The sequence below is a fragment of the Notamacropus eugenii genome, chromosome 5, assembly GCF_028372415.1.
Source record: "Notamacropus eugenii isolate mMacEug1 chromosome 5, mMacEug1.pri_v2, whole genome shotgun sequence".
Taxonomy (NCBI): Eukaryota; Metazoa; Chordata; class Mammalia; order Diprotodontia; family Macropodidae; genus Notamacropus; species Notamacropus eugenii.
In genome coordinates this window covers 169932366-169948468 of record NC_092876.1, presented here as the reverse complement: position 1 = coordinate 169948468, position 16103 = coordinate 169932366, and positions in this window count along the sequence as shown.

Here is a 16103-nt window from a genome sequence, read left to right as displayed (position 1 = left end):
GTGAAAGTGTATTTAAAAGGAATGTATGTGTAGAACCTATATAAAAGTGTATGCTCTTCCGGGGAGGGAGGGGGGAGATAGCAGGTAGTGAGGAGGAGGGAAGGGAAAAAAAATCTAATTTATATGGTAGTGATTGTAGAACACTGAAAATAAATAATATAAAAATAAATAAATAAATTCTAGCTATAAAAATAAGACATGTCTCCTTGGAAGCTCTGAAAAATTACGGGTCTTTAGACCTAGTTGTGAAAGCAGAAAGATATAAAAGTCAAAAGATTGAGCCAGACAAGCACCCACCCCCAACCACTAATGGTGAACAAAACCCAACTCTAAAATAAAGCCCCAAGTCAAGAAATGGATTGGAGAAATGAGCAAACAACAAGAGCAACAGCAAAAGCACATGACTATTAAAGCTACCAAGGTGTCAGGGAAACTCAAGACAAACTCAGAAGACAATGAAAAATGAAAAATTTTTATGAATGAAAAATCTCTGCAAGCAAAGCCTCAAAGGAAATGCAGATTGGACAGAAGCCAAGTAAGAATTTCTAAAATGTCTTTAAAAAGAGTAAAAATTGTTTCAAAAAATTTGAAAAATGGTAGAGGAAAAATCAGTGTGGAAGTGAGAACAAGACAAGAAATTTTGAAGAGAATTAACCTCATAAAAAAGGCAAAAAATATTAATGAAAATCCTTAAAATCAGAATTTGATAAATATTAAGGAGGTACATATACTATGAAATGCAAGCTTTTCTTCTGATGCCTCATCTTGATGTGAAAGTAATGAAAAAACATCATCCCTTGGACAGAGATAATTAAATGGAAAGCATCCCTATGGTTCCCAGGTTATATTATCTGTCATTATACTTATGTTCAAGGACATTTCAGATGTATGGGAATCTCCACAGTTTGTGACTCGGTGGCATATTTCTCAAGGATCCAAAGTTAGCTTTAAAGAATAACAAAGTAAGAGTAGGACTTTATTGCAGTGCTGGAAAAAATGAGATTCTGACTGCAAGCAGGAGGGCCATTCAGCATGAATTAAGATTTATACCTACCTTTCCCTGATCACATTCCCTTTCTGAAAGTCAGAAAAACTCTTGAGATTGTGATGGTTCCGTCTTAGATAGTGTAGGAAAACTTTCGTAGAGAGGCAAATGCCTGAGTGTTTTTTTTTTTTAATGAACGGATTAATAGATTGAGGTATGATTAGGAAAAAGGAGAGTACTCTTTTTTTAATTTAAATTTAAATTTAAATTAAATTTAATTAATTTTAATTTAAAACTTAAATTTTTATATTTAAGTTTTCAACATTCATTTCCACAAAATTTTAGGTTCCAAATTTTCTCCCCATTTCTCCACTCCCCCTACCCCAAAACACCGAGCATTTTAATTACCCCTATCACTAATCTGTTCTCCCTTCTAACACCCCTCCCTTCCCTTATCCCCATCTTTTCTTTTGTCCTGTAGGGCAAGATAATTTTCTATACCCCTTTACCTGTATTTCTTATTTCCTAGTTGCAAGAACAATACTCAACAGTTGTTCCTAAACTTTGAGTTCCAACTTCTCTTCATCCCTCCCTCCCCACCCATTCCCTTTGGGAAGGCAAACTATTCAATATTGGCCATATCTGTGTAGTTTTGCAAATGACTTCCATAACAGTCACATTGTGTAAGACTATATTTCCCTCCATCTTATCCTGCCCCCCATTGCTTCTATTCTCTCTTTTGATCCTGTCCCTCCCCAAGAGTGTTGACCTCAAATTGCTCCCTCCTCCCACTGCCCTCCTTTCCATCATCCCCTCCACCCTGCTCATCCCCTTCTCCCCCACTTTCCTGTATTGTAAGATAGGCTTTCATACCAAAATGAGCGTGCATTTTATCCCTTTAGTCAAATGTGATGAGAGCAAATTTCATGTTTTTTCTCTCACCACTTCCGTTTTTCCCTCCACTGAAAAGTCTTTTACTTGCCTCTTTTATGAGAGATAATTTGCCCCATTCCATTTCTCCCTTTCTCCTCCCAATATATTTCTCTCTCACTGCTTAATTTCATTATTTTAAGATATGATCCCATCCTACTCAATTCACCCTGTGCTCTGTGTGTGTGTGTGTGTGCTTGTGTGTGTGTGAAATCCCACCAACTACCCAGATACTGAAAAAAGTTTCAAGAGTTACAAATATTGTCTTTTTCTGTAGGAATGTAAATAGTTCAACTTTAGTAAGTCCCTTATGACTTTTCTTTGCTGTTTACCTTTTCATGCTTTTCTTGATTATTGTGTTTAAAAGTCAAATTTTCTTTTCAGCTCTGGTCTTTTCATCAAGAATGCTTGAAAGTCCTCTATTTCATTGAAAGACCATTTTTCCCCTGAAGTATTATACTCAGTTTTGCTGGGTAGGTGATTCTTGGTTTTAGTCTTAGTTCCTTTGACTTCCGGAATATCATATTCCATGCCCTTTGATCCCTTAATTTAGAAGCTGCTAGATCTTGTGTTATCCTGATTGTATTTCCACAATACTTGAATTGTTTCTTTCTAGCTGCTTGAAATATTTTCTCCTTGACCAGGGAACTCTGGAATTTGTTCCAGGAACAATGTTCCTAGGAGTTTCTCTTTTTGGATCTCTTTCAGGAGGTGATCAGTGGATTCTTTTAATATTTATTTTGCCCCCTGGTTCTAGAATATCAGGGCAGTTTTCTTAGATAATTTCATGAAAGATGATATCTAGGCTCTTTTTTTGATCATGGCTTTCAAGTAGTCCCATAATTTTTAAATTGTCTTTCCTGGATCTATTTTCCAGGTCAGTTGTTTTTCCAATGAGATATTTCACATTATCTTCCACTTTTTCATTCTTTTGGTTTTGTTTTGTGATTTCTTGGTTTCTCATAAAGTCATTAGACTCCATCTGTTCCATTCTAATTTTTAAAGAACTATTTTCTTCAGTGAGCTTTTGAACCTCCTTTTCCATTTGGCTAATTCTGCTTTTTAAAGCATTCTTTTCCTCATTGCCTTTTTGGACCTCTTTGGCTAATTGAGTTAGCCTATTTTTAAAGGTGTTATTTTCTTCAGCATTAGGAGAGTACTCTTGACAGCTGGACATATACTATGAAATATTATGATTATATTATTATAGCATAAAGGAGAAACCCAAAGCAGAGTCCTTAAATGTTCAGGTAGATGGTGCCTTTGAGTTCTTGGCTAACACTAAAGTAAATTTGGAAGAAATCGTCAGTCCAGTTGGAAAGCTTCACTTGATATATGATCTGACTGGACCACCTCCTGCTGACCACTGACAGCTCTTAGAAATGGTAAAGGGTAGAGTGATGTATAATACAGGATTTAATGCCATGCAGAGAGTGGGCCATTTCTATATACTTGGAACTGAGAAGGGTTATAGGCAGAGGGAAATAGATGATGAAATAAAACCTGAGTAATGATTACATGATCCTAAATAAAACACAAGTTCTGAAGAATATTATAGCCAAAAATATTACACAGTGCCTCTATGTAAATGGTTAAGGTTATATAGGTTTTTTTGTGGGGGGGGGGGGCGGAATTGTTCACTGGTAGATACTCTTATGATAATGGCCTCTAATATTGGGTCTATTTGTTTTCTTATATACCTATGTTTATAAGTTGACTTTTTCCTTTGACATTTGAGAGCATTTAGAGGTAGAGGGTCCAGAATGATGGATATGAAAATTCTGCTGCCTTATTTATGCATCAGGACACAGTCAGAAGAGATCCATCCGGACAACAGGGACACCAAATATCTGACCATGTGAAGACCAGTGGAAAGGTTTGTTTAGACAGAAAAAGAGCCTTGAGGGGAGGAGGGGAGGAGAAGGGAATATGATCAACATTACAACTATCTTCAAGTATATGAAAAAATGATTTATGAGAGAAGAATTGGTTGTCTAAAGAGAACAGAAATAGAAGCAATTGGTGAAATTTCAAAACTAAAAAAAGATTTAAACTCAAGGTAAAAGAAAACTTACTAATAATTCAAGCTATCCTAAAATGTAATGGACTGCCTCAGGAAGTCAGGCTTCCCAATCAATAGAGGTCATTAAATGGAAGCTGAGAGTCAGTTACTTTGGGTTTTTGTAGAGATTATTTGATCTTTGGGATCTATTCCAATTCTGAAAGTCAATGATTCTGTGAAGTAGCAAATGTTCCATTACTTTATTATTCACATGTTCCATTTAATGATCACTGTTAAATTTTTGTCCTGTGTATATTTTTTTCCTTTGGACACTTTGCTTTTAGTGGTTTACATCATGATTTGCTCATATCCCTTTTTTGCCTTCAAATAAAACATATATTTGGATGCTTATAAATGGAATACATGTGTGTATATATGTGTCTGTGTGTAAGTGTGTGTATGTATGTGTATGTATATACATATATCTGTGTGTATATGCATAGGTATGGTCACACATCTGTATGGTCACACTTATTAATATCAAAAATTCAGTGGGTAGAAAGCTCTGTTTCTTTTGGTTGTTTGCCTGGTAAAAACCAGGCAAATTTTATTTCATAGATTTTATTTTGTTGAGAAGGAGGGAGGGAGAAAATGAAAGAAAAAGAGGAGAAAAGGATGAAGAGAGAGGGGAAGGAAAAATGTATTAAGAAGGCAAGAAATGTGATCTCAGTTATACATTTGAAATCATGCAAAACATTTTCATATTAGCCATGTTGAAAAAACCAAGAAAAAAAGGCAAAAATTATGCTTTAATCTGCACTCAGACTTCATCAGTTCTTTCTCTGGAAGTAGATAGTATTTCTTACTCATGAGTCCTTTGAAATTATTTTGGACCATTTTACTGATTAGAATAATTGAGTCATTCACAGTTGATCATACAGTATGAATGTTGCTGTACAATATTCTCCTAGTTCTGTTCACTTCACCTTGCATCAGTCCATATGAGTCTTCACATTTTTTTTGAAACAATCCTGCTCAGCATTTCTTATAGCACAATAATATTCTATCACAACCATAGCTATTACTCTATTGATAGGCATCCCCTCAATTACCAGTTTTTGCCACCATAAAATGAGTTGCTATAAATATTGTTGTATGTGTAAGTCTCTTTTCCTTTTTCTTTGGTTTCTTTGGGATGCAGTCCATGTAGTGTTATTGCTGGGTCAAAGGGAATGCAGTTTTACAACCCTTTAGCCATAGTTCCAATTGTTCTCCAGGATGGTTGGACCAGTTCACAAATCCACTAATAGTGCATTAGTGCCCCATTTTTTCCACATTCCTTTCAGCATTTATCATTTTTATTTTTCTGTCATGTTAGGTAATCTGATAGGGGTGAAGTGGTACCTCACAATTGTTTTAATTTGCATTTCTATAATCAAGATTGATTTGGAGCATTTTTTCACATCACTGTAGATAACTTTTTTTTCTTCTGTAAAATACCTATTTATATCCTTTGACCATTTACAAATTGGAGGAAAAAAGGAAAGAAAAGAGAATTTTTGGTGATAGCAAGGAGAGATAAGTTTTTTCTTAAATTAAAGAAATATGAAAAATAATAGGGTTGGAAAGAAGAAATTTCTTCAAGACAATTAGAGATCAAGGGAACATTTCTTGCAAAAAATGGGCATAATAAAATACAAAAATGGTAGTGACTTAGCAGAAATAGAAGAGATTAAGAAGTGGTGGCAAGACTATATGAAGCACTATATGAGAAAGTTTTTAACATCACCAAAAACCACAATGATGTGGTTACTGATCAAGATCTAGACAACCCGGAGAATAAAATCCAGCAGCCCTTAAAAGCATTGCTAACAATAAGGCTGCTGGAGTTGAGATAATTCCAGCTGAACTCATTAAAATCCCCAAGTATAATACTGTTAAAGAAGAATTACCAGAAATTCAGGCTGGTTTTCAAAGAGGCAGAGGAAAAAGAGACCAAACTGACAATAGTTGCTGGATTATGGAGAAAGCAAGGGAGTCCCAGAAAAACATCTGCTTCTGATTCATTAACTACACTAAAGCCATTGACTATGAGGATCATGATAGAATTTGACAACAAAATTTGACTATCATGAATACCCAAATTACCTACAAAGGACATGTGAAGGAAGATGCTATCTGCATTAGAGAATGAACTATTAAAAAAAAAAAACTATGTGAAGAATGATTTTATACACACACACACACACACACACACACACACACACAACATACACATGTGTGCCTAGGGGTATGGGGGAAAGAATTTTACTTAACTTTATTACAGGTTTCAAAGGAATAGCAAGGCAATAGACTGGCAAGTTCATATGCATTCATATTTTTTTTTAAAAATTCTACTGTGTTATGGAAATGCTTCTTTCATTTCATATACTAAAAAATAAAATTTAAAATATACTTAGCAGAATTCACTTGTGATTCTATCTGGTTCTGTGAATTTTTTCTTAGTGAATTCATTTATTACCTGTTCAATTACTTTTTCTAAACAGTTATCTAACTTTTTTATTTCCTCTTCTGTTAATCTGGGTAATTTATATTTTTTAAATATATATTCATTTTGCTTAGATTGTCAGTTTTTTTCAGATTTAATGGGAAAAACTAGTTCCTAATAATTGCTACAATCTTTATTGGTGGCACGTTCACCGTTTTCATTTTTGTTACTGATAATTTGGTTATCTTCTTTATTTTTTTTTAATCAAATGAACCAATAGTTTATCTATTTTATTAGGTTTTTATTTCACAAAACAAACATCTAGTATAATTAGTTTAACAGTTTTGTGGTTTTTTTACCTAAATTTTATTAATCTATTCTTTGATTTTTAGAATTTCCATTTTGTTTAACTGAGAATTTTTTTTTTGTTCATTTTGAAGTGCTTTTTAATTACATGCCAAATTCATTGATCTGCTCTTTCTCTACTTTATTAATATAAGCATTTAAAGATGTAAAATTTCCCCTAAATATTGCTTTGTCTGTGGCCCATAATTTTGGTATGTTGTCTCATTATTTTTATTCCCCTTATTGAAATTATTGATAAGCTTCTATGATCAGTTCTTTGACTCCTTCATTATTTAAGATCAGATCATTGTTTCCAATTAATTTTTAATCTATGTTTCCATAGTCTTTTATTCAATATGATTTTATTGCATTATGATATGAAAAGGATGTATATAATATTTTTGGGTTTTTGCATTTGTTTTGAGGGTTTTGTGCTGTAATATATGGTCAGTTTTCAAAAAGCTCCCAAATACAGTTGAGAAAAAATTTATACTCCATTTTATTCCCATACAGTTTTCTAGAGGTTTAGGATATCTAACTTTTCTAAAATCCTATTTATTTAACTTCTTTCTTATTTATTTTATAGTTAGATATATCTAATCATATGATGAGAAAGTTGAGCTCTCCCACTAGTGTAATTTTACTGTCAATTTCCTCCTGTAACTCATCATAACTTTTCCTTTAAGAATTTAAATGCTATGCCATTTAGTGCATATGTCTAATACTGATATTACTTCATTGTCTATGGTACCTCTTGGCAAAACAGAGTTTCCCTGCTTTTCTCTCTTAATTAGGTTTATTTTTTGCTTTTGCTTTGTCTGAGATCATGATTGCTACTCCCTGCCTTTTAAAATGTATTATTTAAGGATGCTTAGTAAATAACTAGAAAATTAACTGGAAAATACAAAGAGTCAGTGTGGCTTAATCAAGATTGCCATGCCAAATTAATTTCATTTCCTTTTTATAGTGTTACTAGGCTGACTGGCCAGGGGAATACTGTAACTATATTTAAGATTTACCAAATCATTTTGTAAGGTTTCTCATGCTGTCCTCATATAAAAGATAGAGGTATAGGCTAGAGAATAATTTAATTAGGTAAATTTGGAACCAGTAAATAGTTTAATGTTCATGTAAAGTATATTCCCAGCGAAATATTCATAGACTTGTATGCAAATGACCCTGTGCCATTTAGCATTTTACTAGTGATTTGAATAATGGGAAGAATGATACGCTTATCAAATTTGTATGTCACAAAGCAAGGAAGGATAATACACAACAGTAGACAGGATCCAAAAGGATCTTAATAGGCTAAAATAGTGTTCTGATTCTACACAATAAGGATAATATGAGTTTAAAAATCAATTCCTTAGGTAAAATATGGAGAACAGAACTAGACAGCAATTGATATGAAAGAGATCTGAGGATTTATTGTATTGTGAGGTCAACTTGAGTTAGCAGTGTAGTGGGGAAACCAACACAGTTACTGAAATTCTATTTAGAAATCTCCCTTAAGATGCATAGACTCCAGGAAGAAGAATATAACAGTCCCTCTATCCTCTGCCCTGTCCAGACCTCATCAGCTCTTTTGTGTTTAGCAGTGGACGACATGGTGATTAACTGGAGAGCATCCAACGAAGGGCAGCTCGACTGGTCAAGGGTCTTGAATTTATTTTCTGTGAAGACTGACAAAAGGAAACAATGATGTCTAGACCAAAGAAGAAAAAGTTAAGGAAAATATGACAGTTTTATTCAAGTATTTTAAGGGAGAGCAAATGAAAAGGAATTCAGTTTGGACCAAGAGAGTAGAAATTTCAAAGAAGTAAATGCAGGTTTGATATCAGGACAATCTATCTAACAACTAGTACTGCCTTGTTAGGTGGTGGATTTCCCTTCATCACTGGCTCAGCCTTCCTTGCTGCTGCTGTGCTAAGAAAAATTCTTCCCTCTACCTTGACCTTCTTGATACTTTTTCCTTGATATAAGCAGTTGCAAACACTGCTAAAGTTTCCAGAAATAAAGCTTGAGATGCCAACCAAAGCTCTCATTTTAATCACCTCATTCACTGACTTTGATACAACTATATCTCCCCCCTCCACTGTCTGCTTTCTGATGTGGAAATTCTTATCTTCCCCTTAAGTTCTTTGTAAAATCACATTGTACTCACTCTAATTATATATTCACATTCTATATAAGGTTGAAACTGATGCTCAGTGTTGACTAACTGAAAAGTGTGTACTACAGCCTGAACTCTGAATGTAATATACTGGAATTTTCTCTCATATTTTTTGGAGTGGTGACTGGTAGTAATACTTGGCCAATGGACTCACACACACACACACACACACACACACACACACACACACATAACAGTGCTCAGAATCTTAAAGCCAGTATGTGTCAGAGATTTGGCTTTCACTTGAGTCTTCTGGACTGTAAGAACCAATATTCTAGCAAGTATGTCACATTGCATCTTAAATAGGATACTGGTATGAAAAGATAGACTTCTTTTTCTGGGAGAAACTCAGGGCCCTCAAAAAAATGCTGCAAGTGTCCCAAAATAATTTCCTACTCTGCTTCTCCTTTATAATTCAAATTCCTTGTCTATCTGTACTATTTGTTCAAAATATCCAAATATATATACTGATGTACAAGGTCCATAGCAGGGTTGGAGAACCTGTGGCCTCAAGGTCATATATGGACGTCTAGGTTCACAAACGTGGCCCTTTGACTGAATTCAAATTTCACAGAACAAATCCCCTTAATGAAAGGATTTGTTTTGTAAAACTTCGACTCAGTCAAAAGGCTGTACACAAGGACCTAAATGGCTATATGTGATCTCAAGGTTGCAGGTTCCCCACCTATAGGTGTAATATTAATTAGAGTTAAATATTTTCCCTGTCCATTAATAGGCCTCACTTGGAGTTCATGAAGGGGAGTTTGATTAGGGGAGGCTTGTTTTGTAGGAAGGCCTACACCTTTTGTTAATTAATGTGAAACTGTGATGACCTCTGGCTCTTTAAAGTGCATATATACTCTGAAGTGAGATTTTGCTTTGGGGTCTTGAAGGAAGGTTCATGTGCTAAATGAGACTTTGGGTAGCCATTAAGGAGTTCCCCCCTCCTATTGAAATCCAGATGTTGGTGCTTCTCTCTGATAACTATGTTTTGTATGTAATGTTCAGACAGTTGAATCTGTCTGTTGATCTGTGATGTATGTACTACTTATGGTCAGACAGTTAGAAGCCCTGTCGGTCTTTATTTCTCTGCTCATATTTTTTGATCCTTCAAAAGTTGCTTTCCTTTTAGAAAGGCATATCTAAGAACCTGTGCAGCAGGCCCTCCTGTGCATACCAGGGTGCTTACTGCTACAATAGATTATCCATCCAACTGCACGTCATAATGTAGAAAGTAGAAAATCTTTTTGCTATGCATTAATCCTCTTTACACACTCTAGTCCAGCAAAATAGTTATCATTCTGTTCCTCACACAATTCTATCAGCCTCCTCTGTGCTTTTGCCTAGGATTCCCTTCATCCCTGGAAAGTACTCCTTACTCATCTCAGCTACTTAGAATTTTTTAGTTTCTTTTAAACTCAAATGCCACTTTCTACATGAGACCTTTCTTGATTCTCTCAAAAGTTTCTTGGATTCATTTTGTGTATTTTTAATACAAAAGTGTTTGTATATTTGTTGTTTCCCTCCAATAGAACATATGCACCTTGAGGACAAAGACATTTTCTTTTCTGCCTTTGTAACAAAGGCCTAGTCAAAGTGTCACATACAGTAGAACCTTAATAAATGCTTGTTGATTGATTGTTTGATTCTTTATCCATTTTTTTGTCTTGTTTAGATGGACAGGCCAAATTATTTCAATGGCTATTGTTTTCTTACTTGAGACACTATAACATTTGAGGGCTTGATACCTGTCATTCCAGAGTTTTAAAATTCCTTTGTGTTTAGCTCCAGCATAGCCATTTTATTTGTAAGGAAAATCATGCAACCAGCTCAGTTTTTTCCTATAGACTTTCTAATAATTTAACTCAAGATGACTAAATAGGGGTAAAAGAATTTTTGGCTAAGTTTTAAAATAAACAGTTGTAAATTCTAGCATAATTTTTCTCAGTATTTGTTAATCAACTTATAACTTGATCTGAGGCAACTTTTCTCTTGTTATCATTTTACATGTAAACTTCCTTCTTCTCTAAACATTGGCATATACTTTCCAAATCTATCTTGCAATCTAAATCCATTTTTTAAATTATAATTGCCATTTATATTTCTTTCTGTGAAGTAACTGGAATCTATGTAAGTCTTATCTAAACTTTATCTCAGGTTTAGAGATCACTTAGAAGCCTAACTTTATAGTCTGATGATATATAATAAAATCAGTTCTCAAAAAGCTCTCTCTGTGTTGATAAGTAGGATTGGAAACAATACATACCAGTGAATCCGTCTCTATTTCCATATCAAATCAACACAATATCATCCCGAAGCACTATATTCTGGAGAAGTTCTTAACCTAGGTCTAAAGGGGTGTGCTAGAATCAGCTCCAGCCAACTTCTATAGCCAAATTTTGAAAATTCAGTGTTAATATTTATGTCTGAGATATCAACAAAGACTACAAGTCAAGGCTTCCATTACTGTTTTGTTGATTCTAGCTTAATAAAGTAATGCATAAAATGTTAGTAAGGCAGATAAAACTTAAAAGTAAGTCCTGTGTACTTTTTTTCTTTTTCAGAGCTAGCTCTTAAACATTTACAACTATTGTCCTGGGTTTAGGAATAGATTGGAAGATAGTTCATCAACTTGAATGGGGAAAATCATATTCCTATGTTCATTAACCACTAACTGAAATTTATCATTTTCTTCTGCTTAGTTGCCCTGTCCCAAAACGTTATTAAATGAATGAATAGCTCTATTTAGTAATTAGGCTCATATTAGCACCTGCATATCCTGATTCAAAAATAAAATGATCTTTCTCCAACTTCTTAACTGTCTAAATATTATTCCTTAACTATCAACAATAACAAAAGAAATTTAGTTTAGATTCAGAAATCTCCAGATTTCTCCTGGGAGCAACTTAAATGCTTTACAAATATAAGAGTAAAATGTCCCCTACTCATCTGTGACATTAAACAGTTCTTCCCCAGAAAAGCTACTCTTATCCCTGATAGCAAGGATCCAGAAGTGAGACTTTTCTTGGGGCTTTGATTACTCATTAGGTAAAAGACTGAACTAACTCATCACTGACATCTCATCTATATATGTCCCTTATTCTAAGGAACAAGTCTGACTCTCTCATTTAGTGGTTCATGTGGTGATCTTCATTAGGATTCATGAAAATCATATGACTGATCAATCAATCAATCTTAATCTATGAAACATAGAAGGATCCTGTTAGGAAGGAGAAACAATGAATTTTCGATGTCATTTTGGAGATTGTTTGAAGGATCTTATAGCAAAATCTCAACTGTCTGCATCTAGTTACCAAATAGAATATAAAAATAAAGGGAAGAGGAGATATTTTGTGGTATATACAGGGTATGAAGACCACTGGACCATGAGTTAATGGCTATTGGGAAACAGATTGATTGCAGAGGACAATGAAGTCAAAGAGCATCAGAATTGCTTCAGATGTGTCCTTCCTGTCACTGGTCAGCCATGACCATACTCAAATCATTGTACTACAAGAGTTAGCCCTCCTTCTCAGCATAAATTCTGTGACTTGTTTTCAATGAAAGACAAGTTTCAATTTGAAGAAAATTACCTGAGATGTTAATGGAAGTATCATCATCCTGGGTGCTTTTTCCCTTAGGAGTCAACTCTGAAGTGATGTGATCCTGGAGGGATTCTTTCTTTAATAATGTTCTTGGGAACAAACAAAAACAAATGAAAACTCACCCAGGAAGCTCAGGATTTGTATACTTGCAGTTCTTGCTCCTGTCTAGTATCTTTGGGGAGAATGAGAGGTCCTTTTTGTGGGTTTTTTTCCCCTCACAGTGATTTGGATTTTCATTTAAAAGCATCAGCAATTCCACTCTCTGAGCATGATTTCTTGGGATACTGACAATGATAATTTGCTGTGGAAACACATATTTGCTGTGGAAACATATATTACTCTTATATTACAAAGGACCAAAGAGTAGTAACTAATATTTACATAACATTTTGACATTTGCAAGGAGCTTTCCAAATATCTCATTCTGGTCTCCACAAAATTCTTCTTATAGTTATTTTCATTATATAGGTGATGAAACTGGGGCAGGCAGAGTCCCAGTGACTTTCCCAAGAGCACAGGACAATTAAGTGCCTCTGGTTGTATTTTAACTTAGGTCTTTCTGACTCCTGGATCAGAGTTCTATCCATCATGCCACCTATTGGCCTCATAGTTATGTCAGAAGAGAAATTCCTCTAATCCTGAAAGGACTCAGGTGAGTAATCAAGTTCCCTTGTATCTTCAGAAAATGCCTGGAATAAATCAGATTGTAGAGTATGAGGTAGAAAGTCAGCTTTCAATAGAGCTGCTCCTAATGTAGGAGTCCACTCAGAGTGTTGGTCATATGCAGTTTATCAAGCAGAGACTAGAGATATTCCCTGTCTAGTCTGTTCCCATACAAATGTGCTCCAAAGGTGAGGAGACAGAGTAGAATCTTTTCTACCTTCTATTCATTGAGTCTATTGCTTATAGATTTTCTTCTTACTTTTCTATTCCTGATCTCTACTAAATAAGTCAGTATTATTTAGAACAACTCAAACCTAACTTTTATTTCAAGTCCAGTGATCTGGATGCCAACTTACACTACTGAGGAGAGTATATAGGTAAAATATGAAGGAAAGCATGTATGGAATTGTCAGAGGCTCTATGTGATGCTGCTGTACGTGAATTAGGATCTGTAAAAAATGCAAGTGGAGATAGGTTAGAGAAAGGTTACAGCAAGAAGATGATCTTAATTTTAAAAAAAGTTGTAGGAGTAGGAAGATAGAAAGGAAAGAGAACAAGCAGTACCTTGGAAAATGGTACAATTTTTTGACTGGCAACACATGGACTAACATCAGTCCATAGCAAATATTAGTTGTGTTTCAAAACTTTTACTACCAACGTTCCTTAAAACCTATAATTTTTTAAAAATGACTCCTTTTTTTCCTTTTCACTTTCATCTTAGCTCCACTGAAAACACTACAGAGCAATCTCTCTTGCTCCTAACACCAGAGTTCCAGATTCACTGAGAATCACCATATTGAAGTTTTAGATAGTGGAACTGATTTTGAGAAAGAAATTACATATTTTATTGATCCACAGTATAATAAAGTAGGAAAGGACTAACCTACGAGCTGAGGAAAGAAAATGATCAACTACTTCAGAAAAGAATGAAGAGAGAGTCATATGATAGAAGGGAAAGGATTAGAAAGATACAAAGGTCAGTGAGGTTTGCTGAAATATGTGATTTTTCTAAACAGAGTTGTCCTTTTTCCAAGGAGTTTTACTATGGTTCCTAATTTAGTTTCAGAGTCACATATACTCCGAGTATTTTCTGAGTTTAGACAATTTACTTTAATGGAATTCTTAATATATTTTGTGGTAGATTTATGTGAAAGGCAGTATGAAATTATTCTAAGATTCATAAATCTGGGACTGAAAATATAACATATACAATCAATTGCCATACATGGTAGGATGCCAAAGTATGATTTAATGACAAAACTTGCTCTTAGAGAAGAGATTTTATATATGTATATATGTATATATATGTTTACACACACACATATCCTTTTTGTCTTTGGAAAAGTGAAGAACTATACGTGTGGAACATTTCACATTTGGTTGATGTTTGCTAGATTTACTGAACTGTTTTTTTCCTTTGTTTTTAAATTCTTTTCTGTTAGGAATAGTTTAATATGTAAACAGGGTACAGGCTGTACTTGGAGATGAAGATTTTATAGAGAAAATATTATTTCAATAAAATTTTCGCATAATTTTTAAAAACAGCAATTAATAACTGAGCTTAGAGACATAAAAATGTCTTCCTGATGAAAGATAATTAAAGCCTTCATGAAAGAGGCTTTTAATATGGACCATTAAGTGGTAGGAATTACATATGTACCACTGAGAATGAAAGGCATTTCAGGCATAGCAGAGCATGGGCAAAAACATAAATTTCTTTCAAAATGGGAGGGAAGTTTGGGGGAACAAAACAATGATTTTTCTAGACAAAATTTTACTTAAATATGCATAGTAACAGATAAAGTAATAAAAGTACAATGAAGGAAATATTTCAGGGTTTTGCATGCCCAGTTACTCAGTAATCTCTTCGGATTCACTGAAGGTTAGTCACAAAATCATTGGATGTCACATCCAAAAAGAATTATTTAGTTTCACTACTTCATTTTGAAATAAGAAAATTGGAGATTTGAAGGAATGAATTGCTTTGCCCAAGACCACAAATCAATCAATCAATAAAAGCCCCTGTATTTTCCTGGGTGAAAATAACATGCATATATATAATTTAAGAAAAACTATGAATAAATACAAGGTAGTGTTGTTGAAGAGGGACTAGCAGCTCGAAAATTTGCAAAACTTTGTGTTGAACATATTGCTTCAGCTGAGATTTGCAAGAAACTAGGAATTTTGAACAAGCAGAAGTAAGGAGGTAACACGTCTCCTTGCTAAGAACAACCCAAAAATACATGGATATTTGATATCATCCTCTCTCATAATCTCCAGTCAATTGTATCCTCAATCACTTCTCCTTCCTCTCAAATCTTCAGCCTTTCCTATCATTTTGTTCCTTTTTCACTGCCTTCAAACATTCCTCTTTCCTCTGACTTAAATATCTTCACTAGACTCTACAATGTCAAAGATTTTTTGCTGAATTTAACAGTCTTTTTTTTTCAGTCCTGATCCTTCTTGACCTAATCTGCTGCATTTGATAATGTTAACTACCCTTCCTCCTCCTCACTGTCTTCTCTCTGAGTTTTCATTGCATTAGTCTCTCCTGATTCATCTCTTGTGTGACTACTTTGCTTAAACTTATATGCTTGCTTATCGTTGATACCACATATCCTAACTATGACCTTTCCTCAGGATCTACTCTTAGACTTCTTCTCTTCTTCCTCTATACTAACTCTCCCAGTGACCACATCATTACCCTTGTATTTAGCTATCATCTTTATGACTAATGCTTCAAGGTTTCTAGTGCCAGTCTCTCCCCCAAGTTTCAGTTTCATATCACAAATTATCTTATATGTTTTGAACTAGATATCCTTAAAACATCTTAAACTCAACATTTCTAAAAATGGAGCTCAAGGTCTTTCCTGCTAAACTATTACTTTCCTAAACTTCTTTTCTGTTGAAGA